The sequence below is a fragment of the Castor canadensis genome, chromosome 3 (assembly GCF_047511655.1).
Source record: "Castor canadensis chromosome 3, mCasCan1.hap1v2, whole genome shotgun sequence".
NCBI classification, from domain to species: domain Eukaryota; kingdom Metazoa; phylum Chordata; class Mammalia; order Rodentia; family Castoridae; genus Castor; species Castor canadensis.
Window position 1 is genome coordinate 95460216 of NC_133388.1, and position 10384 is coordinate 95470599.

The window sequence follows — 10384 nt, forward strand, 5'->3', positions numbered from 1 at the left end:
GCATCCAAGACTGCTCCACAACCTCAGGGGATTGCACTGAGACCCCAGGGGCATCTTGATATCTGCCCTGCAATAAAGCATCTATGGCCTCTGCAAAAATCCCACAAGTGCATTTGGTGCGGTGTTGACAAAAAATTCTTAAATGATACATACATGCTAAGGGAGCCAGGGCTCATGAACTCATCCTCAACTCAGTCACTGCTAGAGGCTGGGGTATGGGAATTGTTTGTTTCATAGAAGAAAGATCTCTTATTACAACATGCTCCTTAACTCACCTGAATTTGTAGAATCTGAAATTCAAGATGAAAAGTAACCGTGTGGTCATTTCCTGATAATCTGTGTCACTGTGCAACTTATTTTACATCTGTAAATTAGAAAAACAAGAATTTTCAATGGAATTTTATTCAGCCTCAAAAAAGAATGAGATTTTATCCTTTGCAGGGAAATGGATGGAAATGGAGATTATCTTAAGTGAAATTAATCGGGTTCTGAAAGCCAAACACTGCATGTTTTCTCTCAGATGTAGAATATAGGCCCAATAAAAATGCAAAGAATATTATGAAAAACAACTCAATCAAAGGGGAAGTCACTAACGGGGGGGAGAACATTTAAAGAATGACGTTAAGAACGTGAATACGGTTGATGTATTTTCTATACAATAAGGAATATGGAAGGGGAATAAAGTACAAAGGACAAAAGGAAGGGATGAAACAATTAGGATTATAATACGTATGTCCATGGAAATGTTACAGTGAAACTCCTTATAGAGCTATCTTAAACAAAAACTATCGTTTTTTTTCAAAATAAGAGAACAGACCCAGTGCCACCAAAAACAAAGAAATAAACTAATAAAAAACACAACACAAGAAAGTAAAACTGGTCCTGTCTGGCGGTTAGTTACATTGGGAGCAGGGAGGATTGTAAGAAAAGGGTTGTGAGAGTGAATATGATGGAAATATTATGTACTCATGTGTGGAAATGGAAAAATGAGACCTGTTAAACTAATCCAGGAATAGGAAGAGAGGAAATAAAGGAAAATGATGGAAGAAATGAATTTAACTATGATATATTGTAAAAGACTTTTGTAAATGTAACAAAATATACCTAGTACAACAGTACTCAATAAAAAATATTTAAAAAAAGAAAAACCATAGCACTCCACCAGACCCTTTGTGCATTGAATATTTTCCATATAGGGTTGTGGAAACTATTTGCCAGAGCTGGCTTTGAACTGCGATCCTCCTGTTTCTACCTGCTGAGTAGAGAGAAATGCAGGTAAACATCACAGGAAAACAGCCCAAATTTCGATATATTACTATTGGTTTTTTATCACGTATGTATCTATTCCTAAACAATACAGTGATTGGTTTTGGATGGTTTGGCTCTGTTTGTTCTTTTAGGAGTTCACTGTACTTCTGTAACCTAAAGGTTTATAGACTTGGATTGGAGGTGTTGTTAAAGGGGTAGAGCAACTGCTTTGCAAGTGAAAAGCCCTGAGTTCCAACCCCAGTACTACCAGTCCCAACAGGCCCACCAAAAACAAAAAGTCTATGAAGATCTGTAGTCTTAAGGAAATTTAGAAGAAGAATTTAAGCATTGAGTATATTTTTAACAAAATTAGCAAAAACCACTAATTTTCTTCAAAATAATCAAATATGAAGCCCACACATTCATGCTTCACAATATAATTTTAGAGCTCATAAAATGGTTAAGAACAATCCTCACAAGGACAGTACTGAGAAATCATGAAAAAAAATAGTTAAGCACAGAGGCTGGGCAGAGTGATTCATGCTTGTAACAATACCAGCTACTTGGTAGGCAGAAATCAGGGGGATCGCAGTTCTAATCCAGGGAAGGCAAAAAGTTAGTGAGACCTGGGCTGGTGATATGGCTCAAATGGTAGACTGCCTGCCTAGCAATCACAAGGCTCTGAGATCAAATCCCAATACTACAAAATAAAATCCCAAAAGTTAGCCAGACCCCATCTCAACCAGTAAGCTGAGCATGATATTGTGTACCTTTATTCTTATCTGTGTCCCAAGTCCCACCACCCCCAAAATAATCCCATCTGTGTGATGTGGCATAGGGAGGAGGATCAAGGTCTGAGGGCCCTCCCTGGGTAAAAATTCAAAAGACCATATCTGAAAAATAACTAAAAGAAAAAAGGTCTAGGGGTGTGGCTCAAGTGGTAGAGCACCTACCAAGCAAGTAAGAGACCCTGACTTCAAACACCATTATTATCAACAAGTTTTAAAAAGGTAAGAACAAAATCTGAGAATGCATTACTTGCCTAGCAGAGTCAAGGAACTGGGATCAATCCCCAGCACTGGAAAAAAAAACAGAAAAATTAAATGAAAAACTATTCTTACATTGTTAATACTTGTAGGCACACTTAATTTTGAATTTCAAACTCATTATTTTGTAAACCAACTCATTAGGAAACAAAACTGAGGATATTCAAAACAATGAGCATGTGCAGTTAAAGAAATTCCAAAAGAATTCTAACAATGTTTGGAGAAATGAAAACATAACTGCCTCAAAGGATACATTCTTCAGATACTACTATCTGATTGACTGGCTTCTAATGTGTTCATTAATAATCCAGAGGAACTATAACAGCACAATTATGTCAATTGAAAGAGATGACTTCAAATTATTGTCTTTCCAACAGCACCTGACCCAGTGACTCAGGCAGACACAGTATGAATTTGTTGATTAAGTAAACATGTGATGACCTCAAATCCAGATCAAGCTTTTTGGCTGTCAATTTACTCAGTATATCAAAAAGCTGTCAAAAAATAGAATTATAAATACCATTTTGAACAATGCTGTATCACTTGGCCTCAGGAACAGTCACTTTTACCTGCCAACCTTTTTTTCTGTTTTGTAACAAAGCATAACCCAGGTGAATATAATCTTCAATGTCAGGGCTCTCAGGCATTTTTATGCTGTGAAGCTCATCGGCTGTTCTGCTTTTTGTGATATCATCTAAGTGTTTTTAAAGTGCAGGCTCTCTTTTTGTGAAAAAAGAAAAGAAAATCTGAAAACCAGTGATACAAAACACTGTATACTCACATTGTTTATTCACATCTAGATTCCACTTGCATACTTGCATCAGACTGCATTCTTTTACCATTCAAAACTCTTCTCTTCTAGTACCATTCCTCTTGCCAAATTATATCACTAATCACTCCCATAACTATTTTGATTGATGGCTTTAAAATATTACTTCTTGGGTCAGAGATGTAGCTCAGTTGTAGAACACTTGCCCAGTATTTGCAAATGTCCTGGGTTTAATCCTCAGCCCAGAGGGGGAAAATATGTGAGTGTGTATATATATTCTTTATTATAATTTTTATTCTTTTCCAAGTTTGCTAAAATAATTACATATTACTCATAGAAAAGAAAAGTATTTCATCTTTTGAAATATCTTTGTCTGAAATCTCCTTTCTAGCTACAGGAGTTTTTTTTACATCTGGCTAGCCTGACTCTATTTCTTTTTGTAATGGTAATGAAATTTGAACTCAAGGCCTCATGCATGGTAGTCAGGCACTCTAACTGCTTGAGCCACTCCACCAGCCTATACTCTCTGTACTTTCAGTACCCATCTCTTCCTTTCAAGTAATTAAGGTCTCTAAATTCCATCACTCCATTTCTAGAAATAATTCAAAATACCCCTGCAGTGAGATGCCTAAGACCCTCTGAGCTGTCTCTCCCTCTCCTAAGAGTTATTTCAGTACAAAAATCAGAAACCACTTCCAAAAATGATTTCTGCTCAAAGATTGTAATTCTTGTCCAGCCAAAGTTCCTAATATCTAGTTATCCAGTTGCAAGGTTAAATTAGCTTCCTCTAATCTGTCAGAGCAGCATAGACATTTGGCAATAAAGCTTACTCTTTAACACCAGATATCTTCCTTCTGGAAAAAGCTTCAGTGGCTGAACATTTATTGACTATACGCAATGATAGTGCATTACGGTTAGGCAGCTTTCACGTGAGTGAGCAACAAATTATAAGATTTATTAATTAAAATCTGGGTTTAATGGCACATACCTATAATGTCAGCAATTGGACAGCTGAGGTAGGAGGCCAGCCTGGGCTACATAGCAAGATCATGTCTCAAAAACCAAAAATAAGCTGGCGGCATGGCTCAAGTGGTAGATCACTTGCTTAGCATGCATGAAGCCCTAGATTCAATTCCCAATACTTAAAAGAATAAATAAAGTTGTGTTAAAACACAAAAATCCCATACCACTTGACTAGGAAAGTTCTTAAGGGCACTGTGTTAATATTTACCTCAGGCAACTTTTCAGAGTGTGGAAGCTGGAATGTGGCTTCAGAGTTAGAGAGCCTCCCTAGCAGACACAAAGTCTGAATTTGCACCCTAATGCCACAAAAGAAGTATTGAGCAAATGTGATGTGCAGAAGATGCCTTCGTTTACAAGTACACCATGACAGTAAATTTGCAGAATCCTAAATCAACATTTGACAACCAAGTTCCTGTGTATAATACAGTGAGCTTCAAAACTTCTTCTGGACTGAAACAATGCTCACCCTTTCTGTCCTCTCAGAGCTTGGTAGTCCTTGTCTTCCTGGAGGAATTTCTCACATTGAAAGCAGTCAGCATACTCAGAAATGACAGTGCTGGTTTTAAATGTCCACGCTGAATTTTCAAGTCTTCAAAAGAATCTATCCCACAGAATATGATCTGCAGATTTTCTGATATGATTCCATAAAAAAGCAAATATTAGAAACAGATATTCCAACTACTAACAATTATTTCAGATAATACACAATTTTCCTAAAAACATTCTCGTTTTGTTCCTCACAAATCTCTTCACATTCAACCTCAAAATTTTCTGAAAAACCAATGTGTTCTACTTTCAGCCAAAACCCCCCAAATCATAGTACTGTATTTGTAGCCCTGGGAAACACAGTGACAAACCTGGTCTCTAAACAGCATCTACAGGCGCCCACAGTGGCCCTGGTCGCAGAGCTGCTCTCCAGGACAGCAGTGTAGCAGGAGCCTAGCCAGAGCGCATTGAGCCTCAGACCAGCTCTGGGGGAAGAGGCAGTGGCTTCAGGGCAGGAGGAGAAGGTGTGACTCGATGTCCCCATGTCACCAGCCAAGGGCACCAAGGCGGGCAGGCGGGGGGGGGGGGGGCGGCAACACACCACACGCCTGTCCAGTCCCCCGCTGCCCACAATTCGATGCACTGCAGGCTGACTCCCAAAACTCCACACACCGCAGGCCTGACCCCTCTGCCCGCATCCCAATGCACCTGCAGCCCGATCACCTCCCGCCTAACCCCCACGGCACAACGCACCTCATGCCTGACCCCCGCCACCCGATGCACCGCTCGCCTGACCCCGCTGCCCACAACCCGACGCACCGCATGCCTGACCCCCACCACACATCCCGACGCACCTCCTGCCTGACCTCGGCTGCCAGATGCACCGCTAGCCTGACTCCCACTGCCTGCATGCTGAAGCACCTCCCACCGGAACCCCGCTATGGCATCCTGAAGAACCTCCCGCCTGACCCACAGCGCCTGCAGCTCACCTCCCGCCTCCCGATGCACCGCAAGCCTGACCTCGCAGCCCAAAGTACCTCCAGTCTGAATCCCGCAGGCAGCTACACCTCCCGCTTGAACCATGGCACATACATCCTGAGGCACCTCCCACATTACCCCCATTCCTTCCCCCCCCACTCGCAGGCATCCAGACACATCTCCAGCCTGACCCCTGCCGCAGACATCCCAAAGCACCTCCCACAAGAACCCCGCTGCGAGGATCTTGAAGAACCACCTGCCTGACCCACGTCGCCAGCAGCCCAACTCCCGCCTGACCCCCAATGCCCAATGCACCGCAAGCCTGACCCGCACTGCCCAATGAACAGCTCACCTAACACCGCTGCCCACAAATCGATGCACCTCCCGCCTGAACTCCACCCAGGACATATCAAAGCACCTCCCGCACGACTCCCGCCGCGCGCAGCCGAAAGCACCGCCTGACCTCAGGTGGCCACAGACCTGTGCACCTCCTGCGTGACCACCACCACCCAACACACTGCACGCCTGACCCCGCCAACCCTAACCCAACACACTGCACGCCGGACTCCGCCGGCAGCCTCCTCATGCACCTCCCGCCTGCCCCCCGACGCCCGAGCCCACCTCCCGCCTGACTCCCATCGCATGACGCACCTGCAGCCTGACCCCTGTCCGCCTGATGCATTGTTTGCCAGACTCCAACTACCTGCATCCTGAAGCACCTCACGCATGTCTCCCGCCAGGTGCATCCTGAAGCACCTTCCACCTAACTACCTCCCCGCCGCCGCTTGCAGCCTGGTCACCAACTGACCCCTGATACCCGCACCCGACGCACCTCCAGCCTGACCCACTCTGCCTACAGCCCTACCTCCTCCCGCCTGACCCCACTGCACAACGCACCAGCAGCCTGACCACCGCCGCCTGATGCATTGTTCGCCAGACTCCCACTGCCTGCATCCAGAAGCACCTCCCGCATTACTCCCTCCAGGCGCATCCTGAAGCACCTCCCACCTAACTCCCTCCACTTACATCCATAAGCACCTCCCACCAGACCCCCACCGTGCAAATCCCGATGCACATCCCGCCAGACCCCCGCCAACCATAACCCCACACACTGCACGCCTGACCCCGCCGCCAGCCTCCTCATGCACCTCCAGCCTGCCACCCGCCGCACGCAGCCCACCTCCCACCTGACCCCCGCCGCATGATGCACCTGCAGCCTGATCCCTGCCGCCCTGATGCACTGCTAACCTGACTCCCACTGCCTGCATCCAGAAGCACCTCCTGCCTGACTCCCGCCAAGCATGCTGAAGCACCTCCCACCAAACCCAGGTCGCTTGCATGCTGAGGCACCTCCCGCCTAACCACTGCCTCTTGCATCCGGAAGCACCTCCCACCAGACCCCTGCCTCGCAAATCCCGATTCACCTCCCGCCAGACCCCCACCGCCCAATGCACTCCTTGCCTGACCCCGCCCCCACAAGCCCATATACTTCCCGCCTGACCTCCACCGCGGGCATTCCAAAGCACCTCCCTCCTGACTCCCGCCGCTTGCAGCCAGGGCACCACCTGACCCCCGATACCCGCACCCAACGAACCTCCAGCCTGACCCACTCTGCCTGCAGCCCGACCACCTTGCGCCTGACCCATACTGCATGACGCACCTGCAGCAGGACCCCCGCCGCCCTGATGCACTGCTAGCCTCACTCCAGCTGCCTGCATCAGGAAGCACCTCCCGCATGACTCCTGCCAGGCGCATCCTGAAGCACCTCCCACCTAACTCTCCCCACTTGCATCCGGAAGCACCTCCCACCAGACCTCTGTCTTGCAAGTCCGGATGCCCCTCCCGCCAGACCCCTACCGCCAAATGCACCCCTGGCCTGACCCCGCTGCCCACAAGCCTATGCACCTCCCACCTGACCTCCACTGTGGGAGATTCCACAGGATGCAAGCGGCCTGGGTCTGGTGGGAGGTGCTTCTGGAAGCAGGCAGTGGGAGTCAGGCGAGCAGTGCATCAGGGCGTCAGGGATCAGGGTGTAGGTGCATCATTCTGCTGGGGTCAGGTGGGAGGTGGGGTGCGGGCGGGGGAGGGCAGGCGGGAGGTGCATGAGGAGGCTGGCGGCGGGGTCAGGCATTCAGTGTGTCGGGTTATGGTAGGCGGGGTCAGTCGTGCGGTTTTTTGGGTAGCGGTGGTCAGGCAGGAGGTGCACAGGGCTGTGGTCACCTGGGGTCAGGCGGTGCGTTGGGCTGCGTGCAGCAGGAGTCAGGCAGGAGGTGATTTGAGATCCCCGCGGTGGAGGTCAGGTGGGAGGTGCATCGGGTTGTGGGCTGCGGGGTCAGGCAAGGGGTGCATTGGGCGGTGGGGGTCTTGTGGGAGGTTCTTCCGGATGCAAGAGGCTTCCAGATGCAAGAGGCGCCTGACCCCTGCTGCAGGCATCCCAATGCACCGCCTGACCCCAGGTGCCCACAGCCCTGTGCATCTCCTGCCTGACCCCTGCTACCCGACACACCGCACGCCTGACCTCGCCAATCATAACCCAACACACTGCATGCCTATCCCCCACCGCCAGCCTCCTGATGCACCTCCCGCCTGCCCCCCCGCCGTCCGCAGCCCACCTCCCACCTGACCCCCGCCGCCTGACGCACCACACGCCTGATCCCCGCGACCCGATGCACCGCGCGCCTGACCCCAGACGCACCTCCAGCCTGACCCCTGTTGCCTGATACACCGCAAGCCTGACCTCCGCCGCCCTATGCAGGGCTCGCCTGCCCTGCAGCCCTCGGCCTGACGTAACTCCAGCCTGAATGCCGCAGACAGCTGCGCCTCCCGCTTGAATCATGCGGCAAGCATCCTGAGGCATCTCCCACCTGACCTCCACCGCGGGCATCCGGACGCACCTCCCGTCTAACCCCCACAGCCCAATGCACCGCTCCTCTGACCCCACTGCCCACAACCCGATGCACCTCAGCCTGACCCCCGCCGCGCCCATCCCAAAGCACCTCCCGCCTGATCTACACCGCACGCAGCCAGACACTCCTCCTGCCTAACCCCCACAGCCTGCAGCCCAACGCACCTCCCACCTGACCCTGGCAACCCTACGCACGGCATGCCTGACCCCCGCTGTCCACAGCCCGACTCACTGCAAGCCCGATCCCCGCCACCCGCAACACGACGCACCTCCCGCCTGACCCCCGCCTCCCGCAGCCAGACCCACTGCCTGACTTCCCCCGCCATGCCCGCAGCCCGACACTTCTCCTGCCTGACCCCGCGACCTGACTCAATGTCCTGCCTGACCACCCCACACGGCTCCTATCTCCCCATTCCTGCCCTGTCCTCACCGCCAGGGCCAGGGGAACACTCCTCTGATAGGAGGAGGGACCTACCACTGCCAAGCCCTGCTCCAGAGTGCCGCCGTCCCACGCTGATCACCTTCGCCACTTTCGAGTCTGCCCCAGCTGGCTTGTGGGGCGAGCGCTGCCTGGCTGTAGGGCCGACACAGCAAGCCAAGGCCTGCCAGTGGGCGTGGAGTCCGTGCAGAGGCCCTGCCCTTCTTGAGTTTCCGGCGTAGGCGCTGCCCCAGCGCGCCCCCTGCCGGCCCCCTGCCAGCAACCATGCTGCAGTTGCTTTGCAGTGGACAAAGTTCAGTGTTTACTTATCCCGTTCTCTAGTGCACTTTTATGCCCCTGCCCGAGCAGGGATGCTGGCAGCAGCCTGAGACTCCAGCACTGGGGCCCTGCTTGCCCCCAGCGCCCGGTTCTGCGCATGCAGGAGGCGGAGAGAGTGGACCCTCAGCTGGCCCTAGCCCTGCACCATGGCCACATCTCCAGGAACCCAGGGGCTCATCCCTTGAAGACTCCACCTCACTGGTCTGTCTGCAAGTCCTCCAAAGACGTCATCCTTCTCCAAAGCAACTTGATTTCCTGCTTGTGCAATAAGCCACAGTATTTCTTGCTGTCCCCTCCTGAGTAGCTGTGATTATAGGAATGAATAACCAGAGTTGGCTCTTCCACTTTTAGTTGTCTCTTTGTGATAAACAAGCCTATTTCTCCTGTTACTAAATATTTAGAAAACGTGTGTGCTGCAAAAATGTTATTTAATATTTTTAAATGAAATGGAAGGGTGGAATACTACAAATTCAACTAGCAGAAGAGAACTTTTTGCACAGGTAAGGTTTGACCTGCATGAATTTAATCGCTATTTCTTTATATTGTTAGCCATTTTATATATTCACTTCATTTATTTGAAATTATCAAAATACTTTGCTATTAGCAAGTTCACACATTGCAAGTACAGTTGAATGCCCTCTCAAGTCTGACTCTCTTTAACCCCAGACCTCATAGAAAAAGAATTCAGTGCATTTGCATGTGTGTATTTTAAGCTAGTAAAATGTGTTTATTTTCTCTTTGACACAACCTCCTATGGTCATGTAGACTTTCCCCTCCTTTGTCATGACTGTTGTATGATTTTTGAAAATGGCTGTACCACAGTGCAGTTGGTCCTGTCCCACTGATGACTGCTTCCAGCTTTTCATGATTGCAGATGATCCTTGAGGATGTCTCTTATATATGCTCAAGTGTTTCCCCCGGGTTTGTGGCAAAAAGAGGAGTTGCGGGATATTAAAGTTACATACATTTAAATTTTAATAGATGCTTCTGAGTTGCTTATACTTATTTTAACTGTGAATGCTAGTGTTTTTCAAAGACATAAGGTGAAGGTATACATATGAGAGGCATAAGAATAATTATGCATGAGAATTTAGAACAAGACAGTATAAGAACCATTACAGCTTTTGTCTTGTTATTTTGTTCTTATTTTGTGGTTGGTACTCGGGGCCATG

The 10384-nt window shown here is 49.2% G+C and overlaps 1 long non-coding RNA gene across 1 annotated transcript; it reads right to left on the minus strand.

Moving 5' to 3' along the window:
- Window positions 1-2290: 2290 nt before the first annotated feature.
- LOC109679471 (uncharacterized) lies at window positions 2291-9073 on the minus strand. Its single transcript, XR_012446254.1, has 3 exons — window positions 8931-9073; window positions 4553-4717; window positions 2291-2326 (listed from the first exon to the last, which is right to left on the minus strand). It is a non-coding gene; the product is annotated as an uncharacterized lncRNA (long non-coding RNA).
- Between the last annotated feature and the right edge of the window lie 1311 nt (window positions 9074-10384).